This window comes from Jaculus jaculus, chromosome X (genome assembly GCF_020740685.1).
Source record: "Jaculus jaculus isolate mJacJac1 chromosome X, mJacJac1.mat.Y.cur, whole genome shotgun sequence".
Lineage (NCBI taxonomy): Eukaryota > Metazoa > Chordata > Mammalia > Rodentia > Dipodidae > Jaculus > Jaculus jaculus.
This window is the reverse complement of record NC_059125.1, coordinates 8,040,496-8,058,799: the sequence shown is the minus strand read 5'-3', so window position 1 is coordinate 8,058,799 and position 18,304 is coordinate 8,040,496. Positions and strand designations below refer to the sequence as shown.

At 44.1% G+C, this 18,304-nt stretch overlaps 1 pseudogene; it reads right to left on the bottom strand.

Moving 5' to 3' along the window:
* Nucleotides 1-3,921: 3,921 nt before the first annotated feature.
* LOC101616465 lies at nucleotides 3,922-13,067 on the bottom strand (annotated as a pseudogene).
* Between the last annotated feature and the right edge of the window lie 5,237 nt (nucleotides 13,068-18,304).

The following is an 18,304-nucleotide window of genomic DNA, read 5'->3' as shown; positions in this document are numbered from 1 at the left end:
ATTGCTGTAGGGAGCTAATGCAAACGCCATTACAAGATGGTGCTGGCTTCCTGCCAGTCTTGAGGTAAACACTTCCTTATTCAGGCAGCGCCTTGGCGCCAACTTCACTTGAGGTTGCGCATGCGCTTGACGCACCTTGTCCTGAGCCTATCCCGTGGCTCCTGAGGGAGGGTTAGCCTATGGCAGCCAATCAGCAGGCGCCCCGTAGTATTCTGCCCTATAAAAGCAGCTACACTCCTGCGCCCCTCGCCATCAGCTTTCCTGTTAACCAAGAGGCTCTCCAATAAAGTGTGATCAAGAAGGATCTTCGTCTGGTGGTCGTTCTTCTCCTGCAGGACAGGGGGCTTGCCCCACATTGCAGTTCAACTTAACATGCCGGCTCGTGCATATGTTTGCAGGCAGTCTTAATCTAGTGTTGCTCATTCTCTATGAGCTACTTTACAATTCTAAACTGCAAACATCATATGCCTTGTTCAACAGACATTCATCTCATTCTTTTCACTATTTCCAATTCAACTCCTTTGCTTCATATGAATTTTTCTCTTTTCTCTTTTGATTCAATTGTAGTGTCTGTCTACTTCTCCCACTGGTGAGTAAAATAAAAATCCTCAACATATGTTCATTTTTCTCTGTGTATAAAATTTCTGTGGGGTTCTTTTGTTGCTCTTTTTGAAACCATCTGTCTCCTGTCTTGTTTTTACTAATTTAGATGGAATCATAAAATTCTGAATTTAAATCTTGTTTCCAATGAGCAATACATTTAGATCCCTGTTCATGAGAATACAAATATACTTAGGTGTGTCTAGCTTCCATCATCCCATGGTTGCTACCATGATATAAGTGGGGAGACTGATGCTTCCAGGACTAATATTTGCTGGACTGAGGTACTAAGCATGTTCAAAGTTGAGGAATAAGTTTTCAGTAGCATAGAGAGGAGTGTGTGTGTGTGTGTGTGTGTGTGTGTGTGTGTGTGTGTGTGTGGTGTGACTGGGAACTATTCATGAATAGGGTATATAGTTAAACAGGATTTGACACCCTCCCCCCCACACACAAAGGACTATTCAAACTAAGTAGTATCCTGCTTATAGAATTGGGATGCCCATGTGGCCAAAGACACTTTTTAGTTTTTCTTTTCATCCAAGTCTAGTGAGTTTATTCAGTAAGATGAATGACTAGAAGGAAACTGCATCACCCCAAAGCCTACCCCAACAGGGTGGGATTCATTGAAGCTGACTCCCTGGAGTGGCAGGAAGCTCAGCTGCTTGGAGTCTGCAGACAGTCTTTACTTTTTGTATAGACTCTTGAGGAAGGGCTTTGTTAATCTTGTTGGTTTCAGGAGCTTCCTGAGACTTGGAGGTGTTGACTTCCTGGGCCTTTCAGAGAGCTTTTGACCTTCCTAATGATTCCATATTCCAGTTCAGAATTTCCCAAGAAGCCACACTCCAGGATGATATGTTTCAACCTGGAGGAAACTGATGTGTAAAAATTAACTTGGGTGTAAATTGCAATGCAAATCAGGGAAGTCTGGTTGGAGTGGAGAGGTTGCTCAATTGTTAAAGGCATCTGCTTGCAAAGCCTGAGGACCTGGTTTCAATTCCCCAGTACCAATGCAAAGCCAGATATAAAGCGGTACATGAATCTGGAGTTTGTGTGCAGTGGCAGGAGACCCTGTGATTCCCATTTAGTTTTGCTAGGATCTCCTATTGCTGCAAATGAATGGCAGATGCTTGCACTACTTTTGTGTCTGGCTTTCTGTGGGCGCTGGAGAATTGGACCTGGGCTCAGAGCCTTTGCAAACAAGTGCCTTTAGCCAATGAGTTTATTCCTAGACCATTTTTGGTATGATTTGAGCCCCAGGATAGTCTTGAAACTCATATATCTTAGCTCAGTGCTGGGATTAAAGGTGTGCTCCACCACATCAGGCTCTTGCTAGGAGTTTGAAGCCTGGGATACATGGTTAGTTCTAGACCAGCATAGTTAAGGCTGGCTCAAACCTCATCTCTCCCGACTCCCCAGATAGTGGATGAGTTTGCTAATAGTGCACAAGCTGAAACTTCTTCCATAGAACTCGAATGTTGGCATTAATTCCTGGGCTACTTTGATCATAGTGTGCCAAATAGAAGGAAATTGGCAAGGTATTATTGAAAGCAGGTTTCTGCCATGCCTTCCCCCTAAAGGAGACATGTCCCTTTAAGTGTAAGGTGAAATAAATCCTTTTATTGCCACATACTGCTTCTGGCTGGGTGCTTTGTCCAAGCAATGAGCAGGTAACTGCAATAATTTGGGCATAATGCACATTCCTGGAAGAGGTTTAGCAAGGGTTTGTTAAAAAGTCTTCAGAAAAAATGTAATGCTTATCTTAACAAATTTATTTAGCTGTTGTACAAAATATATGTACACAACTAAATAAGCAAAGAACTTTGGTGGTGGTAGGGATTGAACACTGAGTCTCCTGTGTGCTAGTTAAGCACTCTAAACCTGTGTTATATAGCAGTGTCAATTTTTTCTTTCTTCAAAAATATCAGCTAGTTGGCCAGGGAGACCCATTGGGTCCCCAAAACACTGTACGCCATTGCCAGAAACACTGGATTACTTGTCAGGGCTAAAAGGTTATGACCCTATTACTAAAGTCACCACAGGTGACAGTCAAAGGACATTGGAATACCATGCTGGAACAGAAAGGGCAACTAGCTTCTTCCTAGCTTCCGGGCTAGCCCTCATAGTGCTGGAAAGCCCTGTAGGAGCCACTGGAAGACATCGGTCACCAACAACACAGATAAGCATGGGATCCTGAAGACTACAAAAATCAACCAGCTAGACAAGCACACACTTGTGCAGTAGTGGCACCCAGCCTCTATGGGTGACCAACTGTTGTCTGATTGGACATGAGGCCTGCTAAGTGGGAGAGAACTCCTATCTGGTTGGTACTAGAAATCATGTCAGAATCTCAGAATTAGGAAACTCAAACTTCTGAGAGAAGCCCCCACTGCTCTCCATAGAAGAGCTGGCTTGCATATCAGAAGTCTCTCAAACACCTTTGCATTTCCCCTTTATCCAAAGCTGTTCTCACTAGTTTGAAAAACATTTTTATAATAGAGATGGCAGAAAAAAAACAGAGAATCAAGAAGACTGCTAACACCCCACCAGCACACATGCCACCTCTCTACAGGAGCAATTTCAAAGGAAGCTGTGACATGAATACTGCTCTTACTGATAGCCTAACAACCAGCTCCAGGGTGATGGTGACAGACACAGTGATCAGTCAAACCTATGAAAGCAGAAATTCAGAGGATACAGAGCATTCAACAGTAGATCAGACTGACAACAGGCCTGCCATGGCTCAGGGAATGTTGTGGAAGAGAGGGAGGAAAGATTGTAAGTCATATAATAGGTAAGAATACCCTGAGACACAGTCTGCCCACTACCCCACATGGCCAGACTGAGGCCCTCATGACCCCAGAGTGAATACCACAACACAATCAGGGACGCTACGACCCCCCCCAAAAAAGTAGCAGGAGCAATGGCAAGGGTATGAATGATATAACCTGATACTATATGTAAAATAAAATTTTAAAAAATTAAAACATCAACTGCATTTATTGCTGAATGATTGGAATTATTTTACTTTTCTACCATTACCTAAGGTGTCTTTCAACTAACTACCTTGTACTATGAAACCATCTGAATTCCTGAAATTGTACTCTAGCATGAAGAATAAGATAAATAACTTGGGTGTTTCTGCCACAGCTGAAAATAAAGTCAATAAAAACCAGTAATGTCAAACAATTAAACACACATTACATGAGCAAAGGACAACTGGCCAACAAAGAGAATGATACATGGCAAAAGAATAAACTTTTATGAAAAAGTGACACATGAAATTCCTCTGTCATGTCTTGTTAGGATTCAGGCCCCAACTCTTTATCCTCGTTGTGCAACAGCCACCAACTCCAAGCACTGAATGAGCCTCTTCACCACAGAAAGCATGTCAAGGAAGTTGTTGATGGGGCTTATCAAGAGATCAGGGTCTTCAGTCACCCAAGTACTAAAAGGGAGCAATAGTGACCATTAGAGAAAGTTAAGAGATCTGTGTAGGTCCATAGCACAAAGCCTGTTGCTTAAAATCCACCAACCAGTCTCCATTGTAGCACTCTCCCTGGAGACTATATCTTGACCCCTGGGACACTCCGTCTACTCCAGACTCTTGGAGAACTTAGGCAGACAGAACCCTATCAACCACTGTGCAGTCATGCTCAGCTTTGGTTCCAGACTTCGGGCTTGTGAGATTAAGGAGCTGTGTGCTATGACTGCCTCCTGACTGGTTTGGAAATGCATTGTTATAGAGCTGTGAAAGGTATGGTTAAGCCAGCACCCCTGAATGAGTTTCTTTATCTCATTTGCATCACTACACCTATGAGGCTTGTCTCAGAAATCTCACTTGTACCATCAATAGCTCAGCTCAGACCACCTTGTCAATAATTCATATCTTCACCTACACCAACCCCTATAGGCTTCTGAGGCATTGATGAGTCCCTATTGTGCCAGTATGCTCAAACCAGTTGTGATGCTCTGCCCATGTTGTACTTCTAAGCCTGTTACTTTTGCAAACAGCTCTGGAGATGCCCCCAAATATCTCATGCCAATGTTCTACTCCCTCTATGTCTGCATAGATAGGCTCAGGGCCTCCACAAAAAGGATACAACTCCATGAGAGGACTTCCAGCAGCATGTCCACCGGGTCCAGAGACAAGTGGAGCCTGCACAACCTGGGAAGCAGCTGCTGCTTCTCTGCCATCCACCCCTTGCTGGACAGGTCTACCATCAGGGTTGCCTGCAGCTGCCTCCTTACCAAGATCCTGAGGGCCGCACAACTTATGGGTGTCACAAGGTGGCCATCACCCACTGAAGAAAGGCCGGAGCTATGCTGGTCTTCCACAGCTCGGGGACTATTCTACCCACTCTGCTCTCCTCCTCCTGCGGCACCACCTGTGCCACCTCTGGGCTCCTGCGTGACTGCTCGGGCCTTCCTTAGGGACCCTAGACAGTGTCTTACTGAAGAAATGAGGCCATGCCTCTTTCTCCACTGTTCATGGCAGGTGAGGCCCGTGGCACCGGAGGAAACAGGAACCCATGAGCATTGGTTCCTACCAAGCTTGCCCTCTCCTGGCCTGGGACCCCTAGGATGGCTCACATCAGCGTTGCTCCCTAGCATGGCTCTTCCCCAAGGTCATTAGGGCAAATACAAACTTTCAAGATGGCTTCCCTACAACCTGGTCTTCCGAATGCCAAAGATTTTGTGGGCTACATTAAGCCTGAGGACTTAACCGCAGTAGGCAGTGTACATGAGCATTCAGAGTACTTGTGCAAACAGACTGCCCCTCCTGGACACCACCCCTCACACTTCCAGACCCTTTCAAATGCTTCCACTAACCAGGCCCACCCCAGTAGGTCCCCATGCACCTGCAACACCCTTGCATCCATGGTGGTGCCTTTACCCTCGCTAGGTGTGCATCACCCATGGTGCATTAGTCCATGAAGGAGCACAGCCCCTACTAACCTGGTGTTTGCGCCATGCCAACTGGGCTCAGAACAGGTCAGCTGGCTTATGGAAACACTGGCCAGGGCAGTGGTGGGAAATTTGAACAGAGGACTGCCACTTGGCAGGAAAAGAGGAAGATCAAGAAGCCTTCATCCCCAGGATGAGCAAAGACACTCATGAAGTAAAGGAACAACTTACTTGGTAGTCTAGCCAACCAGCTTTTCCTAGGATCCCTGATCTCCACTACCAACACTGGGATTACAAATGGACTGGTAGAGCCAAGTGCGGTGGCATACACCTATAATCTCAGAACTTTGGAGGCAGAGTGGGGAGGATCATCGTGAGTTCGAGGCCACCCTGAGAGTATATAGTGAATCCAGGTCAGCCTGGACCAGAGTGATATCCTACCTTAAAAAACTAACAAACACAAGATGGCAACCGCCTAGCTGCACTACAAATACTGGGGAAAGAAAGGCAAGAAATTAAGGGTTATCAGGCTCTTCTTGCCAGTGGGAGGACACAGAGTGGGAAAAAACAGGGAATCGTGGATCCCCTCTCCAGTGGGTAGTCTATGCCCCCATACGGCCAAGGAGCCCCACGCCCCAAGTGGCTGTGCTCTGATCGCTTGTCCACCTGCCCACTGCGCTGTGCTCTGATCACACACCCATGGGGACCTCCACCACTGTGCTCCATTTGCACACCCACGGGGACCTCCACTGTTGTGATCTGATCACACGCCGCCAGCCAGCCTCCACTGTGCCCCGATCCCATGCCTGCTGCAGCTGCCTCTGCACTACAATTGCACGTGCAGCGGGCCCAGTCCCACAGCAAGAGCCACACAAGCCCAGACTGAGTCACTAGCACCAGCCCAGGTGCCATCCCCTAACTGTCTGTCGCTGCACATCCCCCACTCCCCTGAGGCGGTAGAACACAGACTGTTTGCAGGTCCCAGTGTTCCCAGCCAGAGTTTGGGCAGCTTCAGGGCTTGCTACCTCAGCCCCCCTCCAAGCTCGAAGGCAGGCAGCTTTGGTGCATTACTGGGTGAGAATTCAGGCAATTTTGGCGCCCATGTCAGGCAGTAGATAGGTGGCTTTGGCAAGAGAGCAAAAACCCAGGCTGCTTGGCAACTGCCCCAGGCTGCCTTGGATTCCCATTGAGCTAGAGCCCAGGCTGGTCCACCCACCTACCTGCCCATACACTGACATGGGTAGACCACAGCGCAAAAGAAATAACGTGAAAAATAAAATGTAGGAAAATCCAGATAGATCACCCAGTCCAACAAAGATTACATCTAGCCAAAACATAGAAGAGTTTTTAGGATCAGAACATCAAGTGGAAGCTATGAGCAATGCAACCCTGACCAACCTACTGCTAGAACTTGCAGGAAAGCAACAAAGGACCGATAATCATGTGGATGCTACCATCACTAAGCTAGAGCAATATGATAAGACATTGGAAGGAATTCAAAGAGAGCTAAGAGAGTTGAGGGAGAGTGAAAAAAAGAGGACCTTAAAAATCAGCTGGCCACACTAAGTGAAAACATAAAGAAATGCAAGGATGAATTCCAAGATGAACCCAACATGGCTCAGGGAAATTTTGTGGAGGAGGGGGCGGAAAGAATGTCAGAGCCGCATGTTGGGTCATGATATACAGAGACATTTATCGTACCAATAACTGTGGGCTAACTCCACAATGCATGGCCCATTTACATCAACAAGGAGGGGCCATTGGGAGGGAGTAGGTCATGGATGAGCCTAAACAATGGTACCAAACTGCCTGTATTTGCTGACAAAAAAACTAATAAATTAAATTAAAAAACAAACAAGCAAACAAACAAAAAGACTGATAGGCCCAGCTGACATTTACAAGAGTGCTGAAGATCCAAACTCTGTTCCTCACACTTGCTCATCAAGGCTACATTATTATGAGTTATGTTATTACAAAAGCTTTTAGGTGTCTCAGGAGACCTGTGGTATAACTAGGCATGTGGGTACTATTATAAGCCAGGTGATGAAATATCTCTGGAAAGTTCCTTGCTGACTCGTATTGAGTGGTATTAAATCCCAGGCCATGATGTATTTCTGGGCACGTGGTGGACTAGACAGTGTAATGGCATATGATTGGTACCTAAGGCTGGCACATGCCCTTATGGATACACCCCATAGTAGGTAGGACACTAATATCACTCTCATGGTCTGAGGCAATACAGGCCAATCCTAAATAACCTCATATCCTGACATGTAATACCAATCCTATGATATGAGTGAGCACAATCTTCTCCTGAGGCAACTTGTGGTTTGGCTATTCACACACAAACAATAATTTTCTCTCCTAGGATACGTCTTGAATAGCCTGAATTAATACTTATGTATCTAAGGGAGGAGAGGTCTCTGCTGTGATACATTATTGCCTGGCCTGTGATGAAACTTGTATGTCCTGGATTAGCACAGATCTAATTTAAGCCATTTCATAGTCCTGTTTGTATATCAATCATATGCCTTCAGGCAGCCTAGATTTGTATTTACATGTCTCAATTTCTCAGTGCAGACCTCTTATATCAGGACAACTCATGAGTTATTTGAAGAGAGAACAGTGTTGTCCATACTACCTCAAGACAGGTGAGTGGTGTGAAAGGAAAGCTACTGAGGTGTCTTCTAATAAGACGTCGTTGTCTCAAACCTTGGGAGAAGAATTATTGGCTAGGCCTTTGAGGGGGTCTCTGGTAATGCCTGTAATGTCTCAGGTCCTGTGAATTGTACTAAAACTCAGGACCTGAAGTGTCTCAGTACAAGTCTTCCCTATCCCAGGTCTGGTCAGTCTTATTACAGTCCAGGCAAAGAGGTATCTGAGGGCATGGTAACAGTGCAATAGGCCAAGACATGAGGTATTTCAAGAGAAGCCTAGTTGTTTTAGCTAAGTAATAGCACATGTCATGATGGTAGATTCTCAGTACAAGTGTGTGCTGTCTCAGGTCATCTGAGTTGAAAAATGGGCCTGACCATGAGGTGTTTGTGCCATATCAAGGTATTTGAACAGCCTCATGCCAGGTCATGGTCTGTCTCTAGACTACACTATGAGTTTTATAACAAAGATATGTTATAGTCTCAGGAATAGCCTATGCTCTACTGTGGGTTCTCATAGTGGAATAGAGTCAAGTCCATTAGTATCCCAGTGCAGGCTTATGCAGTTTTATGGCATATGAAGAATAAATAGGCCAGTCTATGAGGTGACTCAGGGCAGGTCTGCAGGTTCTCCAGTCTTAATTTCCCTGCTTTTGTAAATCTGCTATGTCATGGTGTTTATATGATATTATAGAATAGGCAGGCTGTGTCTGAGTCCAAATCTTCAATGTCTCAGGCCATGTGCTTGTTTTTACAGGTCAAGATAGGATGTGTCTTAGCACAGGATGTTATTATGTCTTGGGGTATATAGAGTGGCACTACTGTTTAGGAAGTGATATGCTACAGGACAGGCCTCTGCTATCTTAGGGTGGATGTTTGGTAGTACATGCTATGAAAGACAGCTCTGAACTGTGTCAGGGAATGGGAGTCTTATGACTAGAAATACCAAGAGGTGACTCCCAGCAGGTCTACAGTCTCAGAACATGTTAGAGGTATTACATGCCATGACGTGATGGGTCTCAGGAGAGTCCTTTGCTATCTCAGGGCATGAACGTGGTAGTAAACCCAGGCCATGAGGGGTCTCAGAAAAGGTGTGTGTTTTCTTTGCATATATGAATGGTCTTTTAGGTGACACAACTGAATCAGAATTGCACATGTATTTCTGACCTTGTGACACATCAAGATGACAGGTTTTTACCTGAATAAACCTGAAACCATTTATTTTTTTGCTCTTTCTAGAAAGAAATTGAATCTATACTGCTTCAGCATTTATATTTTTAGATTTAAATAGTCTTAAATGTCTAAAGTTCTATTGTTATGCTACTGTTTTATTTTCTATGAAAAAGTCTGAAAGAGGCTATTTGCACTGGTGTACTAAGAACTGGCCCAGAATCAAAGTGTCAGAGCGGGGCATGAAGATGTCAGGCAGCTAGCTTTGCTCACACTCCCTCAAGTGATTGTGGCTGCCTGTCCTTTGCCTCTGTCATGAGCTTAGAAGAGCATTTAGTCTTGGGCAATATGATCATAGACAAAACCACAAATTACATGCCCTTTCTCATAATCACCTGACTATCCCATTTTCACCAAACATTATAGGGGTGTACATTTACTCTGTTTACCACCATTTCCTCCTTTAGAGGACAACAATCAAACAGGAGATGGGAGTGAAAAGGAAGGGGTGACAGTTGCTTCGGTTCTCAATTGAACTGTCTCATTCATTCACATCCACACAATGTCTCCATTCCATCACCCAATTCTCAGGGGTCACTACAGAGTGGTGTTTCACCTCTTTCACATAAGATTATTCAGGCAACTCTGGGGGTCTAGAGGACAGTGATCAAGCGATCAAGCTTTCCTTCTGCCTTCAGGGCAGACTGACCAGAACCAAATTGTGCCAACATACACTTCATTCTGATGCCCCTGTCCTGGGTTCTATTGCACTTTTAGGATCTATGTCCCAGTACAACAGGATGGTCAATCTCCTATTAATAAACTGATCTCTTGGCTCCAGGCAACTCACTTGTCCTTGTGCTCCAAGAGGTCTGGCACCAAAGTAGCAGTGGAGGTCAAAACACTATCACTGGTCCTGGTCAATGTACCAGAATGTTGCAGGTGCCAGAGAAATGGGATTGCTAAGGTGTTGACACAAACTTAGTGGAGTTATTTCAAAGCCTGTGCCCCAAACCTAGTGGGGCATTGTCTTACATACACCATGTTGTCTTTGTCTTCAATATATGGTGATACCCATATTTTTATTGGTTATGTTGCCCTTGCTAAGCAAAGTTTACTGCCCTGAGTGGCAGACTTTACCATAGTTAATTATAAGGCAGAGAAGAGAGGGAAGGGATGTGCGTTATAGAGGAAACATGGTATAATGTCAAGTAGGCTCAGATTAACAGTCTGTGCAAGTGTTTCTTTCATTTTTTTTTCAAGGTAGGGTCTCACACTAGCTCAGGCTGACCTGAATTCACTATGTAGTCTCAGGATGGCCTTGAACTCATGGCGATTCTCCTACCTCTGCTTCCCAAGTGCTGGGATTAAAGGTGTGTGCCTCAGTGCCTGGCTTAGATGTTTCTTCTTATTTTTGTTTTGTTAGTTCTTTGTACTGTCTTCCATGCAGTATGTTAGAGAGAGAAGCTGTAGATGATTAAGGTCAGTCTTCATCGTACCCTCTCCAGTGCCATGTGGCTCAGGTGTTCCTTCTAAGGGCCTGGTGAAGTTTGAACCATTTGGTCTGCCTTTTAGGATGTAGAATTTTATGGTACAGCTGCCATTTGGGGCTAGATTTGTGTCTCCCCTCCCCTCCCCTCCCTCTCCACCCACCCTATTGTCTAGTCCTCGAGATGTTTGCTGGGTATGTCGACATCAAACAAGGCCTGCCAACATTTCTGTCAAATACTATATACTAATCGATGAATACTATACTACCCTGCCACTGAAGTATAATATGATTCTATTCTTTTCTGACATGTATTCATTATACATAGTGACGGGCTCACCAACACAATTTCTTTCAAGTATAGCATATGCCTTATTCAGCTCCCTTAACTGTATCCTTTGTACCCAAGCTCTTTCCACGTTCCACTAATCTCTTTCTTTCCCCCATTCTCCTCTCTCATTTCATGTTACTCTTGATCTTCAAAACGACAGAATAAGAACCCATACAGGTGAACATGTAGTTTTATTTTTCAAATAAGAGAATTATTTCTCAAGTATTTATTAACATGAAGTTAAATCTATGACATTCTGCAAAATTATTTGTTCCTGTGACAGTTCATTTGTCCTTGGGATGATGTTGGAATATTGAAGATGATTGATAAGTGGATGTTCACTGTGAGGAAGTTGATTTATTAGTCACAGTGGATGTGGGGAACCATAGGTGCTCTTCTGGTAGCAGGATAGAATAAAGAGGTTGGTTGGCAGGGAAATTAGGATGTCCAGTTAGAAAAATACAAGGCAGTTCAAAATGAATATTCTGGAGGGGAGGTATGATTTGGAACTGAGAAGTAGAAGTGCAAATGAGATTCACAATGTTGCCATTTGCTTGATAATAACTGTACTGGCAGTGCATATAAAAAGTGGAGAAATGAGTTAAAACCAACTGTTGATCTGGTGGTATTTGTTCTGATGGCTTAACTAAACCTGAGGAGAGAGGACAAAAAAAAAAAATCACCCTCTGATTGGGTGATTTTTACATGTAGTCCCAAATATTTTTATTTATGAGAGAGGGAGAGAGAGAGAGAAAGAGCACCAGAGCCTTCAGCCATTGCAAATGAACTCCAGAAGCATGTGCCACCTTGTGCATCTGGCTCACATGGGTCCTAGGGAATTGAACTTGGGTTCTTTGGCTTAATAGGCAAACACCTTAACCATTAAGCAATCCCTACAGCCCTGTAGAAGCATTTTTTTGTTTGTTTGTTTTTCAAGGTAGGGTCTCACTCTAGTGTTGGCTTACCTGGAAATCACTATGTAGTCTCAGGCTGACCTTGATCTCATGGCGATCCTCCTTCCTGTGTCTCCCGAATTCTAGGATTAAAGGCATGCACCATCATGCCCAGCTTCAAGAAGCATTTTTTTTTTAATTTTTATTTATTTATTTGAGAGCGACAGACACAGAGAGAAAGACAGGTAGAGGGAGAGAGAGAGAGAGAATGGGTGCACCAGGGCTTCCAGCCTCTGCAAACGAACTCCAGACACATGCGCCCCCTTGTGCATCTGGCTAACGTGGGACCTGGGGAACCGAGCCTCGAACCGGGGTCCTTAGGCTTCACAGGCAAGCGCTTAACCACTACGCCATCTTTCCAGCCCTCAAGAAGCATAACCCCAACTCTTCATTCTCAATAACAAATATGGATGGCATTGTATGAAATTTTGATTGTGATAGAACTGCAACTAAAACTAAAAGAGAAAGTTATTTACCTAAGTTTTTTAAGTATGTAAAACACTAGATGACAAATGCTCAAGAGGTTCTTATGTATTTGAAAAATAACATACTAATCTCATATTAAATTTTCATGTACTTTTCAAGATGAAAGTGCTGCATCTGTTAAAATAGGCTTGTGTTTAAAAAGTAAATGCATGCACTTCTACTGAAATAGTATGTGAAAAAATGATCACCTTGGTTAAATTAGCTGAGACTACTTTTTCTTCTGTCAAGAAGTCTGCCAGAGAAGCAGATCATTGAAAATTCTGCTGCACTTTACTAAATCCATAAAGATTAAGCTGTTGAACCAAGCTTTTCATACTATTGGTTTTCAATACTCTGAAAGGTGCCTATCTTTCTAAAACTTCCTTCTTGTTAAGGTCTTCATTAATCACAATAGAAGTTCCTTCCTCATCCCACCAAATAGATTTAAATTTGTCACTTACTACTAGATCTCTGAGGCTTCTGAACCAGCAGATCCACATTTAGGATCCATCTTTAGGATAAACATCTTGAATTTCTGAAGATACTTGTGCCATCTCAAATGAATTCTTCTCTAGCTACACCACTGATGTGAATGTATGAACTCTGCAGCTTCTGTCAAATGAAGTAAGCAGGGCCATAATAATGGTTCCCAACCTCAGTCACTGATACCTCACAAGGTAAGTTAGGTTTCTCAGCAATTAAGGTGAAACATTCAGCCAATGTTTCCATCACCATCTGAAATAAGGCCAGTTGAAATAAGATACAAGACCAATCACTTACATTGTTTGGTACTTAAAGGCTTATTCTCAGTCTGTCAAGTGATTCTCTTGGGAACTAAACAAAACCTTCCAAATAGGGACGTGACCATGATAGGTTTGTGCTGTATCAAGGTATTTGAGAGGCATCATGCCAAATCATGGTTTGCCTCTAGACTACCCTATGAGGTTTTGTTTTGTTTGTATCTGAGAGCGAGAGCGCGAGAGAGAGACAGGCAGAGACAGAGACAGAGACAGAGACAGAGACAGAGAATGGCCATGCCAGGGCCTACAGCCACTGCAAATGAACTCCAGTTACATGGGCCCACTTGAGCATCTCGCTAACGTAGGTTCTGGGGAATCCAACCTGGATCCAGGGTTCTGAGGCTTCACAGGCAAGCACTTAATCACTAAGCCATCTCTCCAGCCCGACCTTATGAGTTTTATAACAGGTCATGTCAGGAGGGGTCTCAGGACTAGCTTATGCTGTACTGGATTATGATAGTGGTAATAGAGTCAAGTCTATGAGGTATCCCAGTGCAGGCCTATGCTGTCTTATGGAATGTGAAGAATAAATCAGGTGAGTCCATGCGATGACTCAAGACAGGCTTGCAGGTTCTTTGGTAGTAAGTTCTCTGCTCTTTCAGGTCTGCTATCTCATGGTGTTTGTCTGGTATCAGAGAGTAGGAATCTCATCTGAGGAAAGGTCTGTCATGTCTGAGGACACTCCTGTTCTTTCCCAGAGAATGGGCCATGCAACGAGGTATTTCTAGAGAGGTCTCTGTCACAGCTCAGTGGCACTATGGCCAGGAAATGAGAGAAGATTAAGATGTTGTGTTTGGTCATTTAGTTCATGTCATGAGCTGTCCCATGAGACATTTTCACAGTCTCAGGGAATATGTGTTGTAATAAGTGTGCTGGGTCAGGGTATGTGAGAGTCATCACATACCAGACCACGATTTGTCTCTGAATGAAGTGGTCAGGACAGACATTTGTATATTACATGCAGACAATGTGTTGTCTCAGGACACGTCTGTGTTGTGTCAGCGCAAGTGAGTTGCATTATAAGCCAGGTTCACAGGTGGCTTAGGAGAGAAATCTACTCTCTCTTAGGGACATGTGAAGATTATAATCTATGCCAGGCTGTGTTTCAGCAAAAATCTTAAATGTCTCAGGACATACGATTGGTATTACAGGTCTGGTAGCAAATGTCTCAGCGCAGGCTGTTGTGTCTTGGAGTATGTATGAGACCCTATAGGTTAGGAAGTGTCGTGTTGCAGGACAGGACTTCACTTTCTCAGGTCCAGTATGTGGTAATACAGACTATGTAGGACAGATCTGAGCTGTGTCAGGGAATTTGAATGCTATCAGTACACATTCCATGAGGTGTCTCAGGGCAGATCTACACTGTCTCAGGACATGTGAGAGGTATTGCATGCCATGATGTGATGAGTCTCAGGAGAGTTCTTTGCTGTTTCAGGACATGACAGTGGTACTAAAGGCCAGGCCATGAGGGGTTCTCAGAAAAGGTCTGTGTCTTCCCTGAATATGTGAGTGGTCTTAAGCAACACAATAGAGCGCCTCAGTCCAGATGAGTCTGCACAGTGCCAGGAAATGGGAGAGGTATTAAACACTAGGCATGATGTCGCTCAACAGATGCCTATATTGTCTCAGGGATGTGAGTGGTATTAGGGGATGAGGTACCTCTGGAGAGACTTGTGCTGTCTTATGGCATGTAAGTCAATAGACTGGTGTCATTGGAGATGCATGTGTTGTCTTAGAGCATCTTAGTTGTATCATGGGCCAGGTAATGAGGTTGTTTTTGTACAGGTGTGTGCTATCTCAGAGTATGAGACTGGTATTAAGGCCAGGCCCTAGTTATCTGAAGAGAAACCTAAACTGTTTTAAATACGCTTGTGGGATTAAAGTTCAGGCCATGAGGTGCCTTTACCCAGTCCTGTGATGTTTGAGAGTGTGTGAATATTTCTAGGGGCAAGAAACCATTTGTCTTATTGTCAGAAAACAATAAGTGTCCTCTGTCACAGGGCATGAGTGTGTTAGAACAGACCCTGAGATATTTTAGAAGGGCAAATAAACTCTCAGGTTATGTGAACTGTATTACAGATGAGGGTGTTTGTATATAAAATGATCTGCCTCTGTATGAATATGTAATTTTCAGGTGGTGATACTGTTCATGGAATGTTTTACCAGCCTAGTTGTGAGGTGTCCAAGAAGAGGTTTATGTGAGGCCTGACCATGATGTGTCCAAAGAGAAGCTTGCTCTGTCTCTGGCATATGAGTAGTGGGTAGTGATTAATGTTACAGGCCAAGCCAAGACTTACTGAAGGATATTTCTAAATTAAGTTGGTGTATGTGAATGGGATTCAGACCATGTCATGCTGTGCATGAATCATATCAGGACATGACTAGTAGTTTCAATGGATGTCCTACAGTATATCTAGGAGTTTTATTAAATGTTTTTAATTTTGATCTACAGCCACTTGGCTAGATGAGGCTAGATGAGGTGTCACTGGGCCAATCCTAGGGTCCAGGCCTAAGGTGTGGGGGTGGATTTGGAATGTCAGTCTAAATAAGTGCAAAGTGCTTGTGCTTTGCCTGGAGCTCCTGAAATGTGCTTGCTTATGGTGTTGGGTGATGGGTTTTCTTTTTCACCATTATGGAATTTCCCTTGGATCTGAATGCTTCAATAAATCTCATCTTCCTTCCATAAACTGGGTCAGGTGTAGAGGTTCCTCTCAACAACTTGTGGCTGACTGCTACAGCATGTAATTGGTCTTAGAGGGTTAGCTATGAAGTATCTCTAGACAGACTTGGTATCTTTCAAGGAACTGAGTCGTACTATAGGTAAGGGAGTGTGATTCTGAACAAATCTATGTCCTGATAGATTATGTGTGGAATACAGGCAACGCCATGAGGTGTCTCAGAACAATCTTGGCTGTCTTACAGAAAACGAATGGTGCTACATGGTAGGCAATGATTATTAAACATTTTGCCATGTTGATTGGCTGATTGGAAATTTTAAAAAGAGTGAAAATGTTAACATTTGAGAGTCAAAATTTTTCTTGGTTTCTCTTTGGCCTTCTAAGTATTTATGTTTTTTCTTTAATTTAGAGAGAGAGAGAGAATTGTCACTGCAGGAGAGAGAGAGAATTGTCACCACAGGGCCACTAGCCACTGAAATCAATTTTAAGGCATATGCCAACTTGTGTGCATGTGTGACCGTGCACATGTGTTAACATGTGCGTCTGGCTCATGGAACATGGATCTTTAGGCTTGGCAGGCTTGTGCCTTAGCCATTAAGCCATCTCTCCAGCCTCATTTATGTTTTTTATTTTATTTTTTTTTATTAGTTTTCTATTCTGCAAGTACAGACAGTTTGGTACCATTATTAGGCTCATCCGTGACCTACACCCTCCCCATTGGTGCCACCTTGTTGAGGTATATGGGTCGTGCATTGTGGAGTTAGCCCACAGTTATTGGTACGGTAAATGTCTCTGCATATCATGACCCAACATGTGGCTCTGACATTCTTTCCGCCCCCTCTTCCGCAAAATTTCCCTGAGCCATGTTGGGTTCATTTTTGGTCTGCTTCAGTGATGAGGTGTTGGTGGCCTCTTGGTATCTGGCTCTCTGATTTGGTAGGAGTTGATTTTTCTCTGTGTTGGTCTCCTTCCCCCTTGTGCTGGTATCCAGTTAATCAGGAAAACAGCACCTTTGCTTGTTTCACCAATTTTCCTTAGTTTCAGCCGGGGCCCTTTTGAGGTATGATGGGTTGGCTCTCTATCTATCTGAAAAAGAGAAGCAGATTCTCCAAGGGAGAGTAAGTTAGCATCAGGACAAATGAGATAGCCCTTACTATTTTATAGAGAGTTTAATAGGTGTAGGCCCTCTTGTAGCCCATGATTGATGGTAGCTTGATATTGGAGAGTGGGCTTATGTTTGGGTATGGTTCTGACTTGTTTCCCAGTTACAGCTATGAGTCTCATAGTACTGAGGGGATCAGTTAGCTGAATCAAGAGCAGTTGGTTCCCCACCATGGCTGTGTGCCACTATTGCACTTGTGTGGGCATCACACCAGGGTATTTGCTGCTAAGTAGGTTGGACCATGAGTTGCTTGGACAGATATTGGTCGTTTTCCCCGGTCGCCCATGTAGCACCTTCTGGCACTAGACAAGCTGACTGTCTGGGGACTGACTCTCTCCTGGCTTCCAGCCATGCCGTTCCATTTTACATGTCAGCTGCATATGGTGTCTTAAGTCTCATTTATGTTTTTATAAATTTATATTGGTTGGTAAATTTTGGAAATTTCAAAAATATTTAAGTACACTCTTCACATGCTGTGTACAGTGCCACCAGCTACACGCTGTTCTGTGGAGGTCATCGTACATCCAAGGGACCACAGCCAGGAGTATAACCCATGTGCCTGAAACACCAGGAAACACTCTTTCAAATCCAGACTGGATCCTTCCTCAGATGGGGCTGTTCCTGGTCCCGGTCCTCTTGTTTACTTTTGGGAGCTACTCTCTCAGTTGTATGCAGTGAGTGAAGCAAATCCAACTGAAAATGCTCCTCCATAACAGCTGCCTTTGAGTTGTGCAGATAGATGTTGGCCACTTCCCCTCAGAAGCTCATGTAGCTCCTTCCAGCACTAGATGGGCTAATCGTCTGGTGTCTGGCTCTCCAGGATTCCAACCAGGTCGCTCCATGGACCATGCAGAAAATATATGGTGTCTTCAGCAGTAGCGTCTTACCATTAACCTCTGGTGGGTAATCAAGTTCTCTGACAGAAGTCTGTCTTGTTTGTTTTGGAAGATCTAGTAGTTCTCTCTGATCAACAGCTCCTTGTGGATGGAAACCACATAATAGGCTACTTTTAAAAAATATTATGGGAAGGAGAGGGCTTGGCTGGGTAGTGGCAGCAGCTTGTGGGCACGAGGGCCCCACCGTTCTGGCTGGGCACC